At 40.5% G+C, this 23875-nt stretch overlaps 1 protein-coding gene and 1 long non-coding RNA gene across 11 annotated transcripts in view; one reads left to right on the top strand and one right to left on the bottom strand.

Annotated features, from left to right (window-relative positions):
- The window catches only part of LOC134736087 (uncharacterized), a 45614-nt gene extending 23153 nt beyond the window's left edge, over window positions 1–22461 (top strand). Inside the window, exon 2 of the long non-coding RNA XR_010119790.1 lies at window positions 20703–22461. This is a non-coding gene — a long non-coding RNA (uncharacterized lncRNA). The remainder of the gene's footprint in view (window positions 1–20702) is intronic.
- LOC129476699 (thymosin beta-4-like) overlaps window positions 1–23875 on the bottom strand; it is a 271345-nt gene that overhangs the window by 239641 nt on the left and 7829 nt on the right. The gene's annotated exons all lie outside the window — the stretch shown is intronic.

The following is a 23875-nucleotide window of genomic DNA, read 5'->3' as shown; positions in this document are numbered from 1 at the left end:
GCACCCCAAAACAGTAATAGCAGGCTGGAGAACTAGGAGATATTCACGGCTCGCGTGTTCAGCTTTGACAAGAGCCATGTAGCAAGCAAAGTGTGCCGCCTTGCAAAGAGCTGCTGCTGACAGATTCACTGTATGCCTTCGAATCCATGACCCCCAGAGGCCCCTAGGTGGCGGCTGCCTCCATCTGCCAGAGGCTCCACTTGGCAAACTGTCAGTCATAAAGATTACAGCTCAAATGGGACATTTGTGTTTTGGGCCCCAAAAATACTAGCAGTACTCCATCTATGGCTCTGCATGATTAGAAGTCTCTGCCTCTGCCCCAACATTCATAGGACAAGAAACTACAGCCTACGATGCAACAATTTCTAGTACATATTCACAAGTAGAAGCAATACAGACAGTAGGCTGAGTTGGCTTTGGAAGGCCCCACCCACACATGAGCATTCATCATGCCATAGGGAACCTCATTCCCCCAAATTAGCTGAACTTGGGTGTACACTCACCATATGCAACTAGTTAAGATGGTGACTTGGGAGCCTGTACTCAACAAAGCCATAATAATTTTAGTTACTCCTCTGCACAAAGGTCCCCAGTACAACTGCACAAATGCACATGGTACTCATTTCAGCCTGGGAGCAGAAAAACCTTGGCCCTAACCTTCCTGTCTAAAGCAGTTGAGGTTGGCTGGAGGTTGAGGGAGGGAGGGAAGAAAGGAGACTGAATCTGCTCCACCAGGTAAAGCACTTTTATTTCTGCTTTCAAGTGGTCTGAAGAGGCTTGCTTGTGTGATTAAACACATAGTATTTTTTGTTTTTGCTTTCCTCATCAATTCAATCAGCTACCCCTGGAAGTTAAGAAATATGTGTATCTCCCTTGGGAGATGCTTGGGTCAGCTACAATAGCCTCCCATAGTTTGAAACAGATTTCTTTGATTTTCAGAGAGGTGACAATTACTCCTGCTGTCAATGGCATCTGCTGGGCATGGGAAATTGCCACATGTAGCAACAATATCTCACAAAACTGATTTGAAGTGACTATGTTCATGGCCCAGCACATGCACGTGCAGGTGAACATGAACATCCTGCTTGCTGTCTGGCCAAAGTATAAGACACAGTTGATTATGCTGTAAGATACACTTCAATTTCAAAGATGTTAATATGTGTAAACAGTAGGTGTTTCAGCCAGTCAAAGTGGTTCAGACCTGCAACGACAGTGCTTTCAGCAGCTGGGCTGGGAGGACTGCTTGAGCCCGAGTTTGAGACCAGCGTACACAACACAGTCTCTACAAAAAAAAAAAAAAAAAGAAAGATTGGCCAGGCATGGTGGCATATGCCTGTGGTCCCAGTTAGTCACAAAACTGAGCTGGGAAGATTATGTGAGCCCAGGAGGTTGAGGCTAGAGTGAGCTATGATCACATCACTGCACTTCAGCGTAAGTGACAGAGACCAAGTCTCAAAAAAAAAAAGCTGTTGTGAAATAGGCAGCTGTAGCTCACAGCTCATAGCTTGGTTATGAGGCTGAAACACCTCAATCCTTATTCTGTGTGCATAAGCATGGGACATGGTAAACACGCACTCAGCATAGGTCTCCTTTAAACCAGCATGTGGTTTGCTTCGTTCTACAGGCCAGTTAATTTGCCTATGCTTGTTTTTTCCGTAAAGGCAAAAAATAGTATGAGAGAAAAGAACCCAGATTTTTCTCATGTGATGTTAAAATCGCATTTTGGAAGAAGAATAGAACAAATAGGTCTGTAGAGTAAAGCTAAGAAAATTAATTAAATGGTCGAATCCCTTCAAGATCCTTAAACTGAGTCTATGATTTCTACTAAGGTGCTAAAATGCTCCTCAACTCTGCTGCACCCAGTCAAGATCACGACTCCTGCCATACAGAGTTACAACCAGGCTGGGCTTTCTTTTTTACATTCTAAATGTGTGTGACCAATATTTATTTCCAATATTACAGGATTTCTAGATATATTAAAAGCAATTCTAGAACCATCATCTCAGACTTTAAAATTACATTGACTAACTGTATTGACTTTATTCTTCATGCCAAATGACTAGTCTAGGAAATTTGAAATCTCAGTAAAAAAGAGATTTTTGGATCCTAATAAAGTCATAAAACCAGAGACATAAACATGTTGGTAGATTATTACTAGCTGGGTTTCTTTTTTTTTTTTTTTTTTTTTTTTGAGACGGAGTCTCGCTCTGTCACTCAGGCTGGAGTGCAGTGGCGTGATCTTGGCTCACTGCAAACTCCGCCTCCTGGGTTCATGCCATTCCCCTGCCTCAGCCTCTCTGAGTAGCTGGGACTACAGGTGACCGCCACCACGCCCGGCTAATTTTTTGTATTTTTAGTAGAGACAGGGTTTCACTGTGGTCTTGATCTCCTGACCTCATGATCCACCTGCCTCGGTGCTGGGATTACAAGCGTGAGCCACCACGCCTGGCCCCTTTTATCATTTTTTATTGTGTCTATTTGATTCTTCTCTCTTTTCTTCTTTATTAGTTTTGCTAGCAGTCTATCAATTCTGTTGATCTTTTCAAAAAACCAGCTTCTGGATTCAGTGATTTTTTGAAGGGTTTTTTGTGTCTCTGTTTCCTTCAGTTCTGCTCTGATCTTAGTTATTTCTTACCTTCTGCTAGTTTTTGAATGTGTTTGCTCTTGCATCTCTAGTTCTTTTAATTGTGACATTAGAGTGTCAATTTTAGATTTTTCCTGCTTTCTCTTGTGGGCATTTAGTGCTATAAATTTCCCTCTACACACTGCTTTGAATGTGTCCCAGACATTCTGGTATGTTGTGTCTTTGTTCTCATTGGTTTCAAAGAACATCTTTATTTCTGCCTTCATTTCGTTATGTACCCAGTAGTCACTCAGGAGCAACTTGTTCAGTTTTCATGTAGTTGAGCAGTTTGGATTGAGTTTCTTAATCCTGAGTTCTAGTTTGATTGCACTGTGGTTTGAGAGACAGTTTGTTATAATTTCTGTTCTTTTACATTTGCAGAGGAGTGCTTTACTTCCAACTATGTGGTCAATTTTGTAATCAGTGTGGTGTGGTGCTGAGAAGAATGTATATTCTGTTGATTTGGGGTGTCTATTAGGTCTGCTTCGTGCAGAGCTGAGTTCAATTCGTGGATATCCTTGTTTACTTTCTGTCTCATTGATCTGTCTAATGTTGACAGTGGAGTGTTGAAGTCTTCCACTTTAGTGTGCCTCTCCTAAGTCTCTTTGTAGGTCTCTAAGGACTTGCTTTATGAACCTCGGTGCTCCTGTATGGGGTGCATATATATTTAGGATAGTTAGCTCTTCTTGTTGAATTGATCCGTTTACCATTATGTAATGGCCTTCTTTGTCTAGTTTGATCTTTGTTGGTTTAAAGTCTGTTTTACCCAAGACTAGGATTGCAAACCCTGCCTTTTTTTGTTTTCCATTTTCTTGGTAGACCTTCCTCCATCCCTTTATTTTGAGCCTATGTGTGTCTCTGCATGTGAGATGAGTTTCCTGAATACAGCACACTGATGGGTCTTGACTCTTTATCCAATTCGCCAGTCTGTGTGTTTTAATTGGAGCATTTAGCCCATTTCCATTTAAGGTTAATATTGTTATGTGTGAATTTGATCATGTCATTATCACATTAGCTGGTTATTTTGCTCTTTAGTTGATGCATTTTCTTCCTAGCCTTGATGGTCATTACAATTTGGCATGTTTTTGCAGTGGCTGGTTCCAGTTGTTCCTTTCCATGTTTGGTGCTTCCTTCAGGAGCTCTTTTAGGGCAGGCCTGGTGGTGACAAAATCTCTCAGCATTTGCTTTTCTGTAAAGGATTTTATTTCTCCTTCACTTATGAAGCTTAGTTTGGCTGGATATGAAATTCTGGGTTGAAAAGTTTTTTCTTTAAGAATGTTGAATATTGGCCCCCACTCTCTTCTGGCTTGTAGAGTTTCTGCAGAGGATCAGCTGTTAATCTGATGGGCTTTTCTTTGTGGGTAACCCGACCTTTCACTCTGGCTGCCTTTGACATTTTTTCCTTCATTTCAACTTCGGTGAACCTGACAATTATGTGTCTTGGAGTTGCTCCTCTCGAGTAGTATCTTTGTGGCATTCTGTGTATTTCCTGAATTTGAATTTTGGCCTGCCTTGCTAGATTGGGGAAGTTCTCCTGGATAATATTCTGCAGAGTATTTTCCAACTTGGTTCCATTCTCCCCATCACTTTCAGGTACACCAATCAGACATAGATTTTGGTCTTTTCACAAGAAATAGTCCCATATTTCTTGGAGGCTTTGTTCATTTCTTTTTATTCTTTTTTTCTCTAAACTTCTCTTCTCGCTTCATTTCATTCATTTGATCTTCCATCACTGATACCCTTTCTTCCAGTTGATCAAATCAGCTACTGTGGCTTGTGCATTCGTCACGTAGTTCTCGTGCCATGGTTTTCAGCTTTATCAAGTCCTTTAAGGACTTCCATGCATTGTTTATTCTAGTTAGCCATTTGTCTAATCTTTTTTCAGAGTTTTTAACTTCTTTGCCATGGGTTTGAACTTCCTCCTTTAGCTCGGAGTAGTTTGATCATCTGAAGCCTTCTTCCCTCAACTTGTCAAAGTCATTCTCTGTCCAGCTTTGTTCCATTGCTGGTGAGGAGCTGCATTCCTTTGGAGGAGGAGAGGTGCTCTGATTTTCAGTTTCCAGTTTTTCTGCTCTGTTTTTTCCCTATTTTTGTGGTTTTATCTACCTTTGGTCTTTGATGATGGTAATGTACAGATGGGGTTTTGGTGTGGATGTCCTTTCTGTTTGTTAGTTTCCCTTCTAACATTCAGGACCCTCAGCTGCAGGTCTGTTGGATTTTGCTGGAGGTGCACTCCAGACCCTGTTTGTCTGCATATCACCAGCAGAGGCTGCAGAAGACTGGATATTGGTGAACAGCAAATGTTGCTGCCTGATCGTTCCTCTGGAAGTTTTGTCTCAGAGGAGTACCTGGCCGTGTGAGGTGTCAGTCTGCCCCTACTGGGAGGTGCCTCCATGTTAGGCTACTCAGGGGTCAGGGACCCCCTTGAGGAGGCAGTCTGTCGGTTCTCAGATCTCCAGCTGCATGCTGGGAGAACCACTACTCTCTTCAAAGCTGTCAGACAGGGACATTTAAGTCTGCAGAGTTTTCTGCTGCCTTTTGTTTGGCTATGCCCTGCCCCCAGAGGTGGAGTCTACAGAGGTAGGCAGGCCTCCTTGAGCTGCAGTGGGCTCCATACAGTTAGTTTTCCAGCCACTTTGTTTACCTACTCAAGCCTGGGCAATGGCAGGTGCCCCTCCCTGAGCCTCGCTGCCGCCTTGCAGTTTGATCTCAGACTGCTATGCTAGCAAAGAGTGAGGCTCCGTGGTTGTAGGACCCTCCGAGCCAGGTGTGGGATATAATCTCCTGGTGTACCATTTGCTAAGACTTAACACAGTTGGAAAAGTGGAGTATTAGGGTGGGCGTGACCCGATTTTCCAGGTGCCATCTGTCACCCCTTTCATTGACTAGGAAAGGGAATTCCCTGACCCCTTGCACTTCCCAGGTGAGACAATGCTTCACCCTGCTTTGGCTCACACTCAGTGAGCTGCACCCACTGTCTTGCACCCACCATCTGACACTCCCCAGTGAGATGAACTCGGTACCTGAGTTGGAAAATGCAGAAATCACCCGTCTTCTGCGTCACTCACACTGGGAGCTGTAGACTGCAGCTGTTCCTATTTGGCCATCTTGGCTCCACCCAAAAGTATGTATGTTACTTTGTATGTGTAGGAGTCTGAGTTGGGGCACAGCGTGGGCATTTGAACATACTGATGACCCACTCCTTGACGGCAGTGATACTAACACTGACTGAATTATCTTTGGTTAGGGGTTCAGTTTGAATAAGGGCAGCATATCCTGCAAATGGCTGCTATTCTATCCTAGCATAGAGTTGTTCAACTCCCCTCCAAAGCTGTTACTAAAATCCTAATGAACTCTAGTCCTTTTTTTTTTTTGGCTGCCATAGCACCCATTTCGTTTTATCTGCAGTGAAAAACACTTCTAGTTCAAAGGACAATCACATTCTTGCTACTCCTAGAGCCTGAATCAGTCAGACCAAACTTTGCCTTTTCAAAAGTATGTTGTTACTGCTTCTAATACCAGAATGCTGTCATTTTAATTAACTTATATAGTGCACTATTTAATTAACCTATATAGTGCATTAAGTCATTGGCCAGATGTGATTAAAAAGGCTCTCTAGTACCTTAACAGTTCCAAAAAAGCTCGTACTTCCTTTACTGTATGGCCATATCTACCACTACTTCGAGCGTTATCTGATTCGTACCTAACTTAATGACTACTCCCAGGAAGTTAACAGTAGTGACTTGTCCCTGCATTTTGTAGACACTCACCACTAATTCTCATAATACTCATGACCAGAAATGTTTGATCTCCAAAACTGGAGACGTCTTTAGGAGGAACTAACATGATGTCATCTATGTAAGGTGACCATACATGCCACATAAAAAAGGAAACAGAATTAACTCAGAGCTACCATCCTATGGCAGACTGTAAGGCTGTGTTCCTCCCCAGTACCATATGATTGAGCTTCATCAGTAAAGTATTAATACTGAGGCCTTTTTGCATGCCATGGATCCATGCCCATTCTAACCTTTGAATCCAGTGAGATGAAACTATGCCTAGCAGCACAGAAGAGAAAAGCATACAACAAAGGCAGCCAACATGAGTCCATAGGCCTTACATGGTTTTAAGCATCAGCCACGCACCTTTGACCATGCAGCTCTCCATGGATCCCACCTGCAGCCTCCTCTTTAATATGTGGCATTTCTGCTCTGAGAACAGAGAAGCCACTAAGATTTACTTGCCAGTTACTGTGATCGGTGTCCTACTCTGTCCTCAGTTTATCCCAGGTGATATACCCCTTGAGTTCATTGCCAGTGGTTCACCTGGAATGAACTCAGACTGGACTTTTTATGAAGACTCCCAGATCAGTGGAGAGACTGAATTTTCACCTCTACTTCCCTCCCCCAGCATTGGCAATTGTGGGTCTAGAGAAATTCTCTGTGCGTGGTATTATGACCCAGGGTAGGGGTGATGTAGTATGAAATAACTCTTTGTTACCAGTCACAGCTTCTTCCAATTTTGTAGCCCAAGAAGTGTCTTTGCTTCTTTCCAAAATTTTGATAAAAGCAAATTTTTGATAAAAGCAAATTTTCTTAGATTTGAATTGTTTCCAGTTGTATTTTTGTGGGGACAGGATGCTGGTGGTTCTTCTAAGATGTCTTGCCTGTTAACTATTTTTTATAGCATGTACATGCTAGTAGAGTCAACATGAAAGCAAAACCTTAAAGAGTTAAATACATAACTTTTTTGTGGTAGTTTTTTGTTTGTTTCACTGCAGTATTTGATACACATAAAGAATACTGCACTTCTGGCCAGCCTCGGTGGCTCACGCCTGTAATCCCAGCATTTTGGGAGGCCAAGGTGGGCGGATCACGAGTTCAGGAGATTGAGACCATCCTGGCTAACACGGTGAAACCCCATCTCTACTAAAAACACAAAAACTTAGCTGGGTGTGGTGGTGGGCACGTGTAGTCCCAGCTACTCAGGAGGCTGAGGCAGGAGAATGGCATGAACCCAGGAGGCAGAGCTTGCAATGAGCCGAGACTGCACCACTGCACTCCAGCCTGGGTGACACAGCGAGACTCCGCCTCAAATAAAAAAAAAAAAAGAAGAAGAAAAAAATAATACTGCACTTCCATTTGCACATTTGTTTTAGATTGAACTCATAATTTTATTATCATAAACAACTACTAGAGGTCAAAATTGTATGTCTGCATTATATTTAATGTTGATGACTCTGTAATAAGGTCTTTTTCATTAAACAAACAATATTATTTACGAAAATTTATCCAAATTATGTGAACTTCAATTATGTGAACATCTGGGTTATTTTTTCTTTCAGAATCAAAGGCCTAACAAAGACAACATAAAGCACAGGGAATCTTATTGAGAAAACAAACAAGCAAAAATTTTCCTAGGCAAATTACCCAAAAGGTAAAGATAAAATCTTTTATAATATCTCATTAAGGGCAGACCAGTGTTCCAAAGTTTTATGTTGTTTTTCACAGAGATCAAATTATAATTTTGTATCAGTGTATTTTGGGCATTAAAATTTAATTTTTAGAAAAACATAAATAATTTTCTTCTATTATCCAGCTTGATTACCCATAAAATTCCTCCACAAGATTCATCTTCTACATAATTTCTACAACTCTTACATACCTATCAGGTTTTTTTGCCCCCAAATTTTTTCTCCTTTTAATTTTTATTTATTTATTTATTTAGACAGGGTCTCACTGTGTCACCCACGCTGGCATGCACTGGTGTGATCTTGGCTCACTGCAACCTCAGCCTCCCAGATTCAAGCAATTCTTCTGCCACAGCCTATTGAGCAGCTGAGATTATAGGCACCCACCAACACACTCGGCTAATTTTTGTATTTTCAGTATAGACTGGGTTTCACACTGTTGTACAGGCTGGTCTCGAACTCCTGTCCTCAAGTAATCCACCCACTTCAGACTCCCAAAGTGCTGGAACTACAGGTGCGAGCCACCACACCTGACCTCTCCTTCTCATTTTAAAATAACCAATAATTTTATTTTAGAACCAAAATACTTTTTTCTCAACAAAACATATCTTTTACATTTCATAGCTTCATGTAGAAAAATCATGTCTTATTTGACAATGAGTTCCATATCTTCCACTTCTGCCACTAACTGCATCCATTGCCTCTTGTATAGCACACAATAGGCTTCACCATAGCCACCATACCCATTTCCTTCACTACTGCCATGCCCTATTTTTAGTTATTCAGATAAGGTGACAAGCTCTTGGGACATGCTTCTACTCACATAGAAGTCAAAACACAATTAGGCATATGGGTCAATGGTCACCACATAGCCTATGTCAAGCAATCTGGAATTTCTCCCCAGGGATGCCTTATTTCTCAAGCTTATTACTTTGATGAGTTACTAGGTGACACATCTTCATAAGTAGAAAGCAAAATCAGGCTAAAGAGCAGACCACTCCAGGTTGATACATAGTCAAAGACTCATTAAGGAGAATTTATATATGAGGCAATCAAGAGCAGTGGCAAGACAAGGTACATCTCTCCACTTGCAATGCACATCTGACTAATATTTTATACTATGAAAAGGAATGAGAGGGGGTGGGGCCAAGATGGCCAAATAAATAGGAACAGCTCTGGTCTACAGCTCCCAGTGTGAGCGACACAGATGACGGATGATTTCTGCACTTCCATCTGAGCTACCAGGTTCATCTCACTAGGGAGTGCCAGACAGTGGGTGCAAGACAGTGGGTGCAGCGCACTGTGCACGAGCCAAAGCAGTGTGAGGCATTGCCTCACTCGGGAAGGACAAGGGGTCAGGGAGTTCCCTTTCCTAGTCAAAGAAAGGGGTGACAGATGGCACCTGGAAAATCAAGTCACTCCCACCCTAATACTGCGCTTTTCCAATGGGTTTAAAAAACGGCACACCAGGAGATTATATCTCGCACCTGGCTCAGAGGGTCCTACCCCCACGGAGTCTCGCTGACTGCTAGCACAGCAGTCAGATCAAACTGCAAGGCAGCAGCGAGTCTGGGGAAGGGGCGCCTGCCATTGCCCAGGCTTGCTTAGGTAAACAAAGCAGCCTGGAACCTCGAACTGGGTGGAGCCCACCACAGCTCAAGGATGCCTGCCTGCCTCGGCAGGCTCCACCTCTGGGGGCAGGGCATAAACAAAAAGACAGCAGTAACCTCCGCAGACTTAAATGTCCCTGTCTGACAGCTTTGAAGAGAGCAGTGGTTCTCCCAGCAGGCAGCTGGAGTTCTGAGAACGGGCAGACTGCCTCCTCAAGTGAGTCCCTGACCTCCTAGCAGCCTAACATGGAGGCACCCCCAAATAGGGGCAGACGGACAACTCACACGGCCGGGTACTCCTCTAAGACAACACTTCCAGAGGAATGATCAGGCAGCAGCATTTGTGGTTCACCAAGATCCGCTGTTGTACAGCCACCACTGTTCTGCAGCCACCACTGCTGATATCCAGGCAAACAGGGCCTGGAGTGGACCTCTAGCAAACTCCAACAGACCTGCAGCGGAGGGTCCTGTCTGTTAGAAGGAAAACTAACAAACAGAAAAGACATCCACACAAAAATCTCTTCTCTACGTCACCTTATCAAAGACCAAAAGTAGATAAAACCACAAAGATGGGGAAAAACAGAGCATAAAAACTGGAAACTCTAAAAAGCAGAGCACCTCTCCTTCTCCAAAGGAATGCAGCTCCTCACCAGCAACGGAACAAAACTGGATGGAGAATGACTTTGACGAGTTAAGAGAAGAAAGCTTCAGATGATCAAACTACTCTGAGCTACAGGAGGAAATTCAAACCAATGGCACAGAAGTTAAAAACTGTCAAAAAAAAATTAGACGAATGGATAACTAGAATAACCAATCCAGAAAAGTCCTTAAAGGAGCCGATGGAGCTGAAAGCCAAGTTTCGAGAACTATGTGAAGAATGCAGAAGCCTCGGTAGCCGATGCGATCAACTGGAAGAAAGGGTATCAGTGATGGAAGATGAAATGAATGAAATGAAGCGAGAAGGGAAGTTTAGAGAAAAAAGAATACAAAGAAACGAACAAAGCCTCCAAGAAATATGGTACTATGTGAAAAGACCAAATCTATGTCTGATTGGTGTACCTGAAAGTGACAAGGAGAATGGAACCAAGTTGGAAAACACTCTGCAGGATATTATCCAGGAGAACTTCCCTAATCTAGCAAGGCAGGGCAACATTCAGATTCAGGAAATACAGAGAACACACAAAGATACTCCTTGAGAAGAGCAACTCCAAGACACATAATTGTCAGATTCACCAAAGTTGAAATGAAGGAAAAAATGTTAAGGGCAGCCAGAGAGAAAGGTTAGGTTCCCCAGAAACGGAAGCCCATCAGACTAACAGCGGATCTCTTGGCAGAAACTCTACAAGCCAGAAGAGAGTGGGGGCCAATATTCAACATTTGTAAAGAAAAGAAATTTCAATCCAGAATTTCATATCCAGACAAACTAAGCTTCATAAGTGAAGGAGAAATAGAGCATTTGCTTTACAGACAAGCAATTGCTGAGAGATTTTGTCACTACCAGGCCTGCCCTAAAAGAGTTCCTGAAGGAAGCACTAAACATGGAAAGGAACGACCGGTACCAGCCACTGCAAAAACATGCCAAAATGTAAAGATCATCAAAGGAAGGAAGAAACTGCATCAACTAACAAGCAAAATAACCAGCTAACATCATAATGACAAGACAAAATTCACACATAACAATATTAACCTTAAATGGAAATGGGCTAAATGCTCCAATTAAAAGACACAGACTGGCAAACTGGATAAAGAGTCAAGACCCATCAGTGTGCTGTATTCAGGAAACCCATCTCACGTGCAGAGACACACATAGGCTCAAAATAAAGGGATGGAGGAAGACCCACCAAGCAAATGGAAAACAAAAAAAGGCAGGGGTTGCAATCCTAGTCTCTGATAAAACAGATTTTAAACCAACAGAGATGAAAAGAGACAAAGGCCATTACATACTGGTAAAGGGATCAATTCAACAAGAAGAGCTAACTATCCTAAATATATATGCACCCAATACAGGGGCACCCAGATTCATAAAACAAGTCCTTAGTGACCTACCAGGAGACTTGGATTCCCACACAATAATAATGGGAGACTTTAACACCCCACTGTCAACATTAGACAGATTGGTGAGACATAAAGTTAACAATGATACCCAGGAATTGAACTCAACTCTACACCAAGCAGACCTAATAGACATCTACAGAACTCTCCATCCCAAATCAACAGAATATAAATTTTTTTCAGCACCACACCACACCTATTACAAAATTGACCACATAGTTGGAAGTAAAGCACTCCTCTGCAAATGTAAAAGAACAGAAATTATAACAAACTCTCTTAGACCACAATGCAATCAAACTAGAACTCAGGATTAAGAAACTCACTCAAAACCGCTCAACTACATGGAAACTGAACAACCTGCTCCTGAGTGACTACTGCATACATAACGAAATGAAGGTAGAAATAAAGATGTTCTTTGAAACCAACGAGAACAAAGACACAGCATACCAGAATCGCTGGGACACATTCAAAGCAGTGTGTAGAGGGAAATTTATAGCACTAAATGCCCACAAGAGAAAGCAGGAAAGATCCAAAATTGACAGCCTAACAACACAATTAAAAGAACTAGAAAAGCAAGAGCAAACACATTCAAAAGCTAGCACAAGGCTAGAAATAACTAAAATCAGAGCAGAACTGAAGGAAATAGAGACACAAAAAACCCTTCAAAAAAGTAATGAATCCAGGAGCTGGTTTTTTGAAAAGATCAACAAAATCGATAGACCGCTAGCAAGCCTAATAAAGAAGAAAAGAGAGAAGAATCAAACAGACACAATACAAAATGATAAAGGGGATATCACCACCGATCTCACAGAAATACAAACTACCATCAGAGAATACTACAAACACCTCTACGCAAATAAACTAGAAAATCTAGAATAAATGAATAAATTCCTCAACACATACACCCTCCCAAGACTAAAACAAGAAGAAGTTGACTCTCTGAATAGACCAATAACAGGCTCAGAAATTGTGGCAATAATCAATTGCTTACCAACTAAAAAAAGTCCAGGACCAGATGGATTCACAGCCGAATTCTACCAGAGGTACAAGGAGGAGCTGGTACCATTCCTTCTGAAACTATTCCAATCAATAGAAAAAGAGGGAATCCTCCCTAACTCATTTTATGAAGCCAACATCACCCTGATACCAAAGCCTGGTGGGGACACAACCAAAAAAGAGAATTTTAGACCAATATCCTTGATGAACATTGATGCAAAAATCTTCAACAAAATACTGGCAATCCAAATCCAGCAGCACATCAAAAAGCTTATCCACCATGATCAGGTGGGCTTCATCCCTGGGATGCAAGGCTGGTTCAACATACAAAAATCAATAAACGTAATCCAGCTTATAAACAGAACCAAAGACAAAAACCACATGATTATCTCAATAGATGCAGAAAAGGCCTTTGACAAAATTCAACAACCCTTCATGCTAAAAACTCTCAATAAATTAGGTATTGATGGGATGTATCTCAAAATAATAAGAGCTATCCGTGACAAACCCACAGCCAATATCATACTGAATGGGCAAAAACTGGAAGCATTCCCTTTGAAAACTGGCACAACACAGGGAGGGCCTCTCTCCCCACTCCTATTCAACTAGTGTTGGAAGTTCTGGCCAGGACAATTAGGCATGAGAAGGAAATAAAGGGTATTCAGTTAGGAAAAGAGGAAGTCAAATTGTCGCTGTTTGCAGATGACATGATTGTATATCTAGAAAACCCCATTGTTTCAGTCCAAAATCTCCTTAAGTGATAAGCAACTTCAGCAAAGTCTCAGGATACAAAATCAATGTACAAAAATCACAAGCATTTGTATACACCAATAACAGACAAACAGAGAGCCAAATCATGAGTGAACTCCCATTCACAATTGCTTCAAAGAGAATAAAATACCTAGGAATCCAACATACAAGGGATGTGAAGGACCTCTTCAAGGAGAACTACAAATCACTGCTGAATGAAATAAAAGAGGATACAAACAAATGGAAGAACATTCCATGCCCATGGGTTGGAAGAATCAATATCATGAAAATGGCCATACGGCCCAAGGTAATTTATAGATTCAATGCCATCCTCATCAAGCTACCAGTGACTTTCTTCACAGAATTGGAAAAAAAACCACTTTAAAGTTCATATGGAACCAAAAAAGAGCCTGCATCACCAAGTCAATCCTAAGCCAAAAGAACAAAGCCGGAGGCATCACGATACGTGACTTCAAACTATACTATAAGGCTACAGTAACCAAAACAGCATGGTACTGGTACCAAAACAGGGATATAGATCAATGGAACAGAACAGAGCCCTCCGAAATAATGCTGCATATCTACAATCATCTGATCTTTGACAAACCTGACAAAAACAAGCAAGGGGAAAGGATTCCCTATTTAATAAATGGTGCTGGGAAAACTGGCTAGCCATATGTGGAAAGCTGAAACTGGATCCCTGCCTTACACCTTATACAAAAATTAATTCAAGATGGATTAAAGACTTACATGTTAGACTTAAAAGCATAAAAATGCTAGAAGAAAACCTAGGCAATACCATTCAGGACATAGGCATGGGCAAGGACATCATGCCTAAAACACCAAAAGCAATGGCAACAAAAGCCAAAATTGACAAATGGGATCTAATTACACTAAAGAGCTTCTTGACAGCAAAGGAAACTACCATCAGAGTGAACAGGCAACCTACAGAATGGGAGAAAACTTTTGCAATCTACTCATCTGACAAAGGGCTAATATCCAGAATCTACAATGAACTCAAACAAATTTATAAGAAAAAAACAAACAACCCCATCAAAAAGTGGGCGAAGGATATGAATGGACACTTCTCAAAAGAAGACATTTATGCAGCCAAAAGACACATGAAAAAATGCTTATCATCACTGGCCATCAGAGAAATGCAAATCAAAACCACAGTGAGATACCATGTCACACCAGTTAGAATGGCCATCATTAAAAAATCAGGAAACAACAGGTGCTGGAGAGGATGTGGAGAAATAGGAACACTTTTACACTGTTGGTGGGACTGTCAACTAGTTCAACCATTGTGGAAGTCAGTGTGGCGATTCCTCAGGGATCTAGAACTAGAAATACCATTTGACCCAGCCATCCCATTACTGGGCATATACCCAAAGGAGTATAAATCATGCTGCTATAAAGACACGTGCACGCATATGTTTCTTGCGACACTATTCACAATAGCAAAGACTTGGAACCAACCCAAATGTCCAACAATGATAGACTGGATTAAGAAAACGTGGCACATATACACCATGGAATACTATGCAGCCATAAAAAATGATGAGTTCACGTCCTTTGTAGGGACATGGATGAAACTGGAAATCATCATTCTCAGTAAACTATCACAAGGTCAAAAAACCAAAGACTACATGTTCTCACTCATAGGTGGGAATTGAACAATGAGAACACATGGACACAGGAAGGGGACCATCACACTCCGGGGACTGTTGTGGGGTCGGGGGGAGAGGAGAGGGATAGCATTAGGAGATATACCTAATGCTAAATGATAAGTTAATGAGTGCAGCACACCAATATGGCACATGGATACATATGTAACAAACCTGCACATTGTGCACACGTACCCTAAAACTTAAAGTATAATAATAATAAAATTAAATTAAATTTAAAAAAGGAGATATACCTAATGATAAATGACGAGTTAATGGGTGCAGCACACCAACATGGCACATGTATAAATATGTAACAAACCTGCACATTTTGCACATGTACCCTAAAACTTAAAGTATAATAATAATAATAATATAAAATAAATTAAAAAAAAGAAAAGGAATGAGAAAGGAATGAAGTCTTATTACTTCTCTGCAGATAACAGACTGGGTATGTACAGGAATGAATCTGGCTTAAGGGTTAAATCATTTAAGGCCATTTTCACAGGCAGGCACTAGTAACTAAAACTGAAAACTAAATAAATTTATTTTTGAGAAATTCTCCAAGTTTCTATGCTGTTAAAAATTTCTTTTGGAATTCACTAAATAGTTCTTAATTGGAAGAAAAAATCCATGATGCTTATACAATAAATAAATGCTATATAAGGAAGTGTACCTATTTGAAATCATGGCTATATAGGGAGTCTTATTTTCACTTCTGGATTCCAAAAATGCAAAGATCAGTTGTTCCAACATAGTACTTTGACAGTCTGTACATTGATGTGTATGGACTAAATCAGAGTGAAGCCAATGTCACAAAATTTAAGGGTATGTCAACTAAAGGATAGCATTTCTAAGATACTTTGAATATTAGGTAATTTGGCACTTTGCCATATGTAAGATACTTCTCATGTTTTGAAACTATATGAATATGAAAAAAATGGCTTAAGAGCAGCGTCTGTATATGACATTGTATGGTTGACCCTCTAGGATAACTGTTTTCATCTACAGAATTGAATTTTCACTTTTAAGAGGTCTTACAGTGGAACTAGGAATCACTGCTTTGCGAGAACCTGAATATATACCAGTCATTATCTGTTTGGTCTCTAATCAGTTTAACTTAGATTTATTCTAGTTAAGCCAGAAGTTCAATGTGTAGACTTATTTTGATTAAAGAATTTTTCTGTCAAAAAAAAAAAAAGAAAAAGGAAAAGGAAAGAGAGGAAAAAAAATCACTGAGAGTGTATTAAGCCATCTAGATGGTTTCTTGTATTACTCACTAGTTAAAGTAAATTTTTTGGGGTCTCCTATCATCTGGTCAACATTCCTAAATATGTTTACGGGGATGAAAACAGAATCAAGTTGCAGGCCATCATCTTGTAGGAGATTATAGGGCCGTATGTACATTGCTGCAGTAACACCTTAAAGGTCTGCTGCTGTCCTCCGCATGTGAAAGCAAACTGATCCTCTGAGCTTGTGGTTAGGAAATATTTTAAAAAGTAATCAGCAAAATCCAGTACTCTAAGTTCTTAGGAAATATTCTAAGTGCTGTAGCAAAAAAATGTCTGACAAAGAACATGTATGAAAGGCATCACTTTTAAAATTTTCTGTAGTCCATTTTCATTATACACAAGCCATCTGGCATCTGTATCAGGCCATCCAGAGTTACTAAAGTTATTTTGAACCAGTTATGCTATCCCCAGCTTTTACTACTCCAGAATGCTCTCTTGTGTTTCTTTGTGACTGTCTGGCAATCTGTATTGCCTGCTAGCCACAGTCCTTCAAAGGGAGGAAGTTAGCACCTTCCTGGTTGCAGTTCTCAGTCTGCAAGTCTTCATAAGTTTTATGATCGCTTCTGTAGGGAAATTCCCAGTTCTCTTGGGATCTGCTGTACTTACTCTATATATTTCCACTGGGGTATCCCTCCTGGCAAGTCCCCCGTATTGGGCTACACTTTCCAACAGGAGCTAATAACCTAATCCACTGACATGGACACCCAAGATGCTTCTTACTCTGTCCCAAGTGTTGTCATAGACAATATGGGTAGTTTTATTATTATCTTTTCTGCTTCTTATCCGGTAAGTTACATACTATGTACATCCAAATCCCATAACTTCAGCAGCCATGCAGAAATGCTCTCACCAAGTTCCTGCTGAAACTCAGCATTAATCTCCACCAGTTCAGATGGCATATGCTCCAGCATAGGCAACTGGCTTCCAGCCTGTCCCTGCTCAATATTCAGCTTATGCTGAATAAGCATTTGGGCCTCCTCCGTTCTATCTTTCTCCTTCTCATCTTCCAGCATTGTATCTGTCTCACTATCATTCTCAATTTCCAATGAGTTCTAGGTCTTTCCATCCCAATCTGTATGTGACACGATGGCACACGCTTTCACCTTGGGGAGGTTTCTGTCCTGTATCTTAGTGTATATACATACCAAAGTTTCTAATTTCTTTTCTCTTTTTTTTTTTTTTTTTTTTTTCTTTTTGAGACGGAGTCTTGCTCTGTTGCCCAGGCTGGAGTGCAGTGGCGCAATCTCACCTCACAGCAACCTCCACCTCCCAGGTTCAAGCGATTCTCCTGCCTCAGCCTCCCGAGTAGACAGGACTACAGGTGTGCACCACCACACCTGGCTAATTTTTGTATTTTTAGTAGAGATGGGATTCAACCATGTTGGTCAGGCTGGTCTCGAACTCCTGACTTCATGATCCATCTGCCTTGGCCTCCCAAAGTGCTGGGATTACAAGCATAAGGCACCGTGCCAGACCTAAAATTTCTGATTTCTTATCCTGATTTCAAAACTTATTGGCTAGCTTGGTGGCCAGCAGGATAGTGGACATTTACATATTCTTTTCTAATTTCAATTCCTACTCCAGTTTTCTTACTTTTGCCTCTGCACCTAACTACATATCTGTTTCCTGTGGCACTTCCCATGACAGAGGCCTTCTAGACATATGCCTCATTTTTATCTCTTCCTTACAGCCATGACCCATTTTTAGTTCCTCCAACAGTCATGAATCTGGGGGCATTTTTAGAATATCCTGTACTCGTAGATGCTCATGTGCTTCAAACATGGGAGTCACTGGTCACTCTATTGACTAGGTCAGCTAACCCAAGATTTTCCCCAGGGATCCCTCATTCCCCAAGCCCATTTCATTAGTTGACTACTGACCGGATCACCAGTTTTCCCAACAAAACTCCATGCTGGAACCAACAATTGCCCTCCATAAATATTTCACTTAGCTGAACACTGAACATGACCAGTGAGAGAGAAGAATCAATGATAAATTTCTGATGTCTACTTTGGGTAACTCCTTGAGCTGTGATGTTATTAATTGCCATTAATGGAGTGCAAGCTCAGACCAAAGAAGGAGGCAGAGAATTATAGGGGGTAGGTAGTAAAATAATTATCCACAGGGATTTTACATGAAATGCAAACCTGAGCAGCAGCTAGAAGAGGTGCACCCAATGCTGGCAGTACACACCTGCCTAGTCTTTCATACCATTAAACAAGAAAGGAAGAAAATGAAGTAACTAATGGCATGTTAAATAATCTGGTTAATTGCTTAATATATTTTCTCTCTACTTACAGAGATGTTTTAGGTTCTCTACAATTTGGTGAATCTTCCTAATCGGGCTTGACGTTAGGAAGTATTCCTGGCAGCAGCAGTTGTCTTGGTGCCTATGTTTCTTCTGCTTATTGCATTCTACAACTCACTTTGTGGTCACATACAGAATATGTTTTCACTGGAGAAGTAGTGCGAGGAGGTATAGGAAACTACTAGAGTTTAATTGTGAAGGAATTCATAGTCCAAGATATGTTTAGAGATAATTTTACAGAAGATGAAGAGATAGTGAAGAATTTCAATCTGGGCTATGAAAAAATATTTGTTTTACAAACATTTTCTAAATTAGTTAGAGGATGAGTTGGAGAAGGCAGAGATTGAAGTCAGCGAGCTAAGTGTGATTGCTAAAGACCAGAGAAAGTAAGTAAGAATGCGCACCAAGTAGTGGTACTGAGAAAAAGAGTAGCTAACCAGTTGAATATGACCAGTGAAAGAGAAAAATCAATGATAAATTTTTGATCTTTGGGTAACTCTCTGAGCTGTGCTGTTTTAATTAAGATTGGAAATGAAGCAAGAGAAGAGGAAAACATTCATGACAGGATGCTATTTTCAAGATTCTTATGGAAGGCGACAGAGAAATATCCGATGCATTACAGAATATGGAAGTTCAGATTCATTTAGATGTCTGGGCTGCAGATAGATGCTGAAGAATCAGCAAGTTGAGTTGGTGGTTGAAGATATGGAGAGAATGAATGAATTAGGTGAACCAGGAGAAAATCCACTCAGAGAATTCAACAGAATAATAATAATCAGAGAAATCAGAGAAAAGCCAAAAATGTGATGGGAGAGAAGAGTTTAGAATCTAGTAGACTGTGGTTAGCATTGTCAAAAGCTACAAAGTGGTCAAGTAAAAGAAGAAATTATGATGAGGACTTATTTGAGACATAAGATGTTGTTGCTCAAATAAAAGCTATGATAAGTGGAAATTTTTTAATTTACAGGTTGTACATATTTGTTTTAACTATCACAGTAAACTCCTATGTTAGGGCCATCAATTCTCCCACTATGCAGGTGACAAAAGTGTAGCCCATAGAAGTTATGAAGATTATATTGCACAACTAGTAGGGGCTTATGAAAAACAGTTGATAAGTTGAGTGGTAAAAAGTATATCATTTATTTGTTGTTACTTGGGAGCCAAATGAAAACATTATAAACAGGCTCTTAGAGAAGATTAGGCTTGTATGTGAAGGATGACGTCTTCAGGGAACAGGAAAGGGAGAACCTAAAAATTAACTGAAGTGAATGATTAGAAGTTAAAGCTGGGCAGGAAAAGAAAATGTAATGAGAGCAGTATATAAAATGTAATAAGGAAGAAGTTGGGGAATGAAGTTTTGACAAGTGTGACTCTGACTCACAGTCAGAGACACTTTACATCACAGAGAGTTTCTCTCTCTTTTCTTCTCCTCCAGGTATCTCTCTCTCTGACACACACACACACGCACACACACACAGATACAGTACTGAACACAAGTGTGATTAACCAGTATGTACCATAAAGAAAAATCTAACAATTTTTATTATATTTCTTTTCAGTGATTTATTTTGTTTGGGTTTTTTTATTTTAAAAAAGCAGTTAGCAAGATATAATTTACATACTATACAATTTGACCATTCAAGTGCACAATTTACTGGTTCTAAGAATTTTCAGAGTTGTGCCTCCATCACCACCATCAATTTAAGAACGTATTTCATTATCCCCCACCAAACTGATCCCTTTAGCTTTCATCTCTAGTCCTCCCAGCTGAGCACAGAGTCCTTCAAAAACACACAAATCCCATCAAACGTTTTTCTTAACAAGCCTTGCAATTGCTTCATATGTTCCCATTAAAAATAGTAAACTAAAAATTCTGTTATTTGTCCTAATTTACCTGCCGAGCCTCATTTTGTGCTCACTTTTCTTCATTGTAGCCCTCAGGAAGCAATGTTCTTTCTTTCTGAGAAACAAGCTTTTCGTGTCTTCAGTTGTGTACCATGTTGTCTACATGAACAACGCCTTGTTCAATATTAGTTTGTCAATCGAATTGATTGGTAAGAGCATGCTCCTTTAAATGATGCAGAAGAGGGGAAGGGAAGTGCTGGATAGAGGAGCGTATGTGTCCTGGATAAGGCTCCACTCCCACGTAAGTAGGTGAGCACAGGCACTTCTGTCTTCCCGCCCAAATGTTGCATTTTGCAAGACCACCCTGGCCTGCCACGCCCCCATCCTGGACCTATAAATATCGGAGAAACTAGCAAGGAGGAGGCAGAAGGAGCTGGACCTTATGAGAAACACATCAGCAGAAAAAGACATCAGCGGCTATCGCCCAGACCGCACTGGCAGAAGAGCACGCCGACAGGCACTGGCAGGCCGGCAGCCACGGACAAGCAGAACAATGCAGAATTTGGCTGGGGCAGTGGGAGGAGAGCCCAGGACCCCTACCTGCCTGACTACAGGAGAAAACCGTTTCCTTTCTGGCTCCCCGATCCGCTGAGAGCTACCTCCACGCAATAAAACGTTGCACTCATTCTCCAAGCCCCCATGTGACCCAATTCTTCTAATACACCAAGGCAAGAAACTCCGGGATACAGAAAGTACTCTGTCATTACGACAAGGTACAGGATCTAATTGAGCTGACTACACGCCGCCTGTAGAAGGCAAACTAAAAGAGCACCCTATAACACACACCCACTGGGGCTTCAGGAGCTGTAAACATTCACCCCCAAACACTGCCAGCGGGTCAGAGCCCCACAGCCTGCCCATCTGTATGCTCCCCTAGAGGTTTGAGCAGAACAATGGGGTACTGAAGAAGTGGGCCACACCCCCAGCACATGCCCTGCAATAGGGAAATGGGAACCTTTCCTGTTTCACTATTTCACAACCCTTTTTTTTTTTTTTTTTTTGAGACGGAGTCTCGCCTGTCACGTCCCTAGAAGAGCCATTTCTAACCTACTTCCCATCTCAATAAGACTCCCTTATTGTACTTTCTCATATCATCTTGTGTAATTTTTATTGTGGTAAAATACACATAAAATTTGCTATTTTAAACCATTCTAAAATGTATCATTCAGTAGCTTAAGTTAACTTCAAACTGTTGTACAGCCATCACTAGTCTATCTCCAGAACGTTTTGTTTCCATTTAAAACTATGTACTCATGTATACAGTAACTCCTCATTCCTTCTTACCCACCTCAACCTTTGATAATCATGTTTCTATAAATTTTACTACTCTAAGAACATCATATGCATGGAATCACATAATATGTGTCTTTGCATACTGGCCTATTTTACACAGCATATCTGAAGTTTTGTCCATGTTTCAGAATTTTTTTAAAGGCTAACAATATTCCATTGTATGGAAAGACCGTATTTCTTCAACTCCTCTATTGATGGGCATTTAGGTTTCCATCTTTTGGCTGTTGTTAATGGTGCTATGAACATACATGCACAAATATCTGCTTAATCCCCTGATTTCAATGATTTTGTGTGTATGCTTAGAAGTGAAATTCTTGGACCATAACATAACTTAATGTTTACTATTCTGAGGAATTGTCATACTGTATTCCATTGTATATGTAAATCACATTTTCTTTATACATTTATCTAGTGATACCCAGGTTGTTTCTATATCTTGGTTATTATGAATGATGCTGCAATGAATATTAAGAGTGAAGATATCTCTGTGATATACTAGATTTGTTTCTGTTTGGTGTATACCTAGTAGTGGGATTGGACTACGTGATAGTTCCATTTTAGGTTTTTGAGGAACTCCCATGCTGTCTTCCTGGCTGTACTAACTTACATTCACACCAACAGTGTGCAAGGATTGTCTTTTCTTCACATTCTAGTTAGCATTATCAATTTTTCTTTTTAATGACAGGCATTCTAACAGGTGTGAGTTAATATATCATTGTGGTTGGTTTTCATTTGTATTTCTCTGATGATTAGTGATGCTTAGCAAGTTTTCATTTACTTATTGGCTAAACTGGCATTGTTTTTTAAAAATGTCTTACTAAGATTGTTCATTCATTGATAGTATACAAAAACATTATTATCTTTTATTATAATTATTATTATATTTTTGGAGACAGAGTCTTGCTCTGTCACCCATGCTGGAGTGCAGTGGCTCTGCCTTGGCTCATTGCAGCCTCTGCCTCCTGGGCTCAAGTGATCCTCTCACCTCAGACTTCCAGGTAGTTAGGACCACAGGCACATATCACCAAATCCAACTAATTTTTTGTATTATTTGTAGAGATAGTATTTTGTCATTTGGCCCAGTGTCTTAGTCCATTTTCATACTGCTATAAAGAACACGAGATAGGGTAATTTATTAAGCAAAAAGGTTTAATTGACTCATAGTTCCACATGGCTGGCGAGGCCTTGGTAAACTTACAATCATGGCAGAAGGTGAAGGGGAAGCAAAGACCTTTTTCATATGGTGGCAGGAGGAAATATGCAAATGGGAAATGTCAGACACTTATAAAAAACAAAATCAGATCTTTTGAGAACTCATCACTATCACAAAACCCCAATGATCCAATCACCTCCCTCTTTTGATACATGGGGATTACAAATTGAGATGAAATTTGGGTGGAGACACACAGCCAAGCCATATCTCTCAGGATGGTCTTGAACTGCTGAGCTCAAGCCATCCACCCACCCTTGCCTCCCAAAATGCTGAGATTACAGGTGTGAACCACTACACCCAGAAGAAACTAATTGTGTATACTGACTGTATTCTGTGACTTTGATGAATTGTTTACTTCTGACATTTTAGGGAGTGGAATCTTTATAAAGGGATTTCTACCTTAAGATTATGTTGTTTGTGAACAAAGAGTTTTACTTATTTCTTCACTTCTTACTTGAATGACTTTTATTTCGTTTTCTTGACTAATTGCTCTAGCTAGGAATTCTAGTGCTCATATTTTGTTGAATAGAAGTGACAAAAGCAGAATTACTTGTCTCATTATGGTAAAAGGTTTCAGTCTGTCATTATTGAGAATAATGTTAGCTACAGGATTTGTATATATGACATTCATTATGTTGAGGTAGTTTTATTTTGTTCCAAATTTATAGTTTGTTTTTTAGTCCCGAAAGTGTGCTA

This window comes from Symphalangus syndactylus, chromosome Y (assembly GCF_028878055.3).
Source record: "Symphalangus syndactylus isolate Jambi chromosome Y, NHGRI_mSymSyn1-v2.1_pri, whole genome shotgun sequence".
NCBI classification, from domain to species: domain Eukaryota; kingdom Metazoa; phylum Chordata; class Mammalia; order Primates; family Hylobatidae; genus Symphalangus; species Symphalangus syndactylus.
This window is presented reverse-complemented; position numbering and strand designations above follow the sequence as displayed.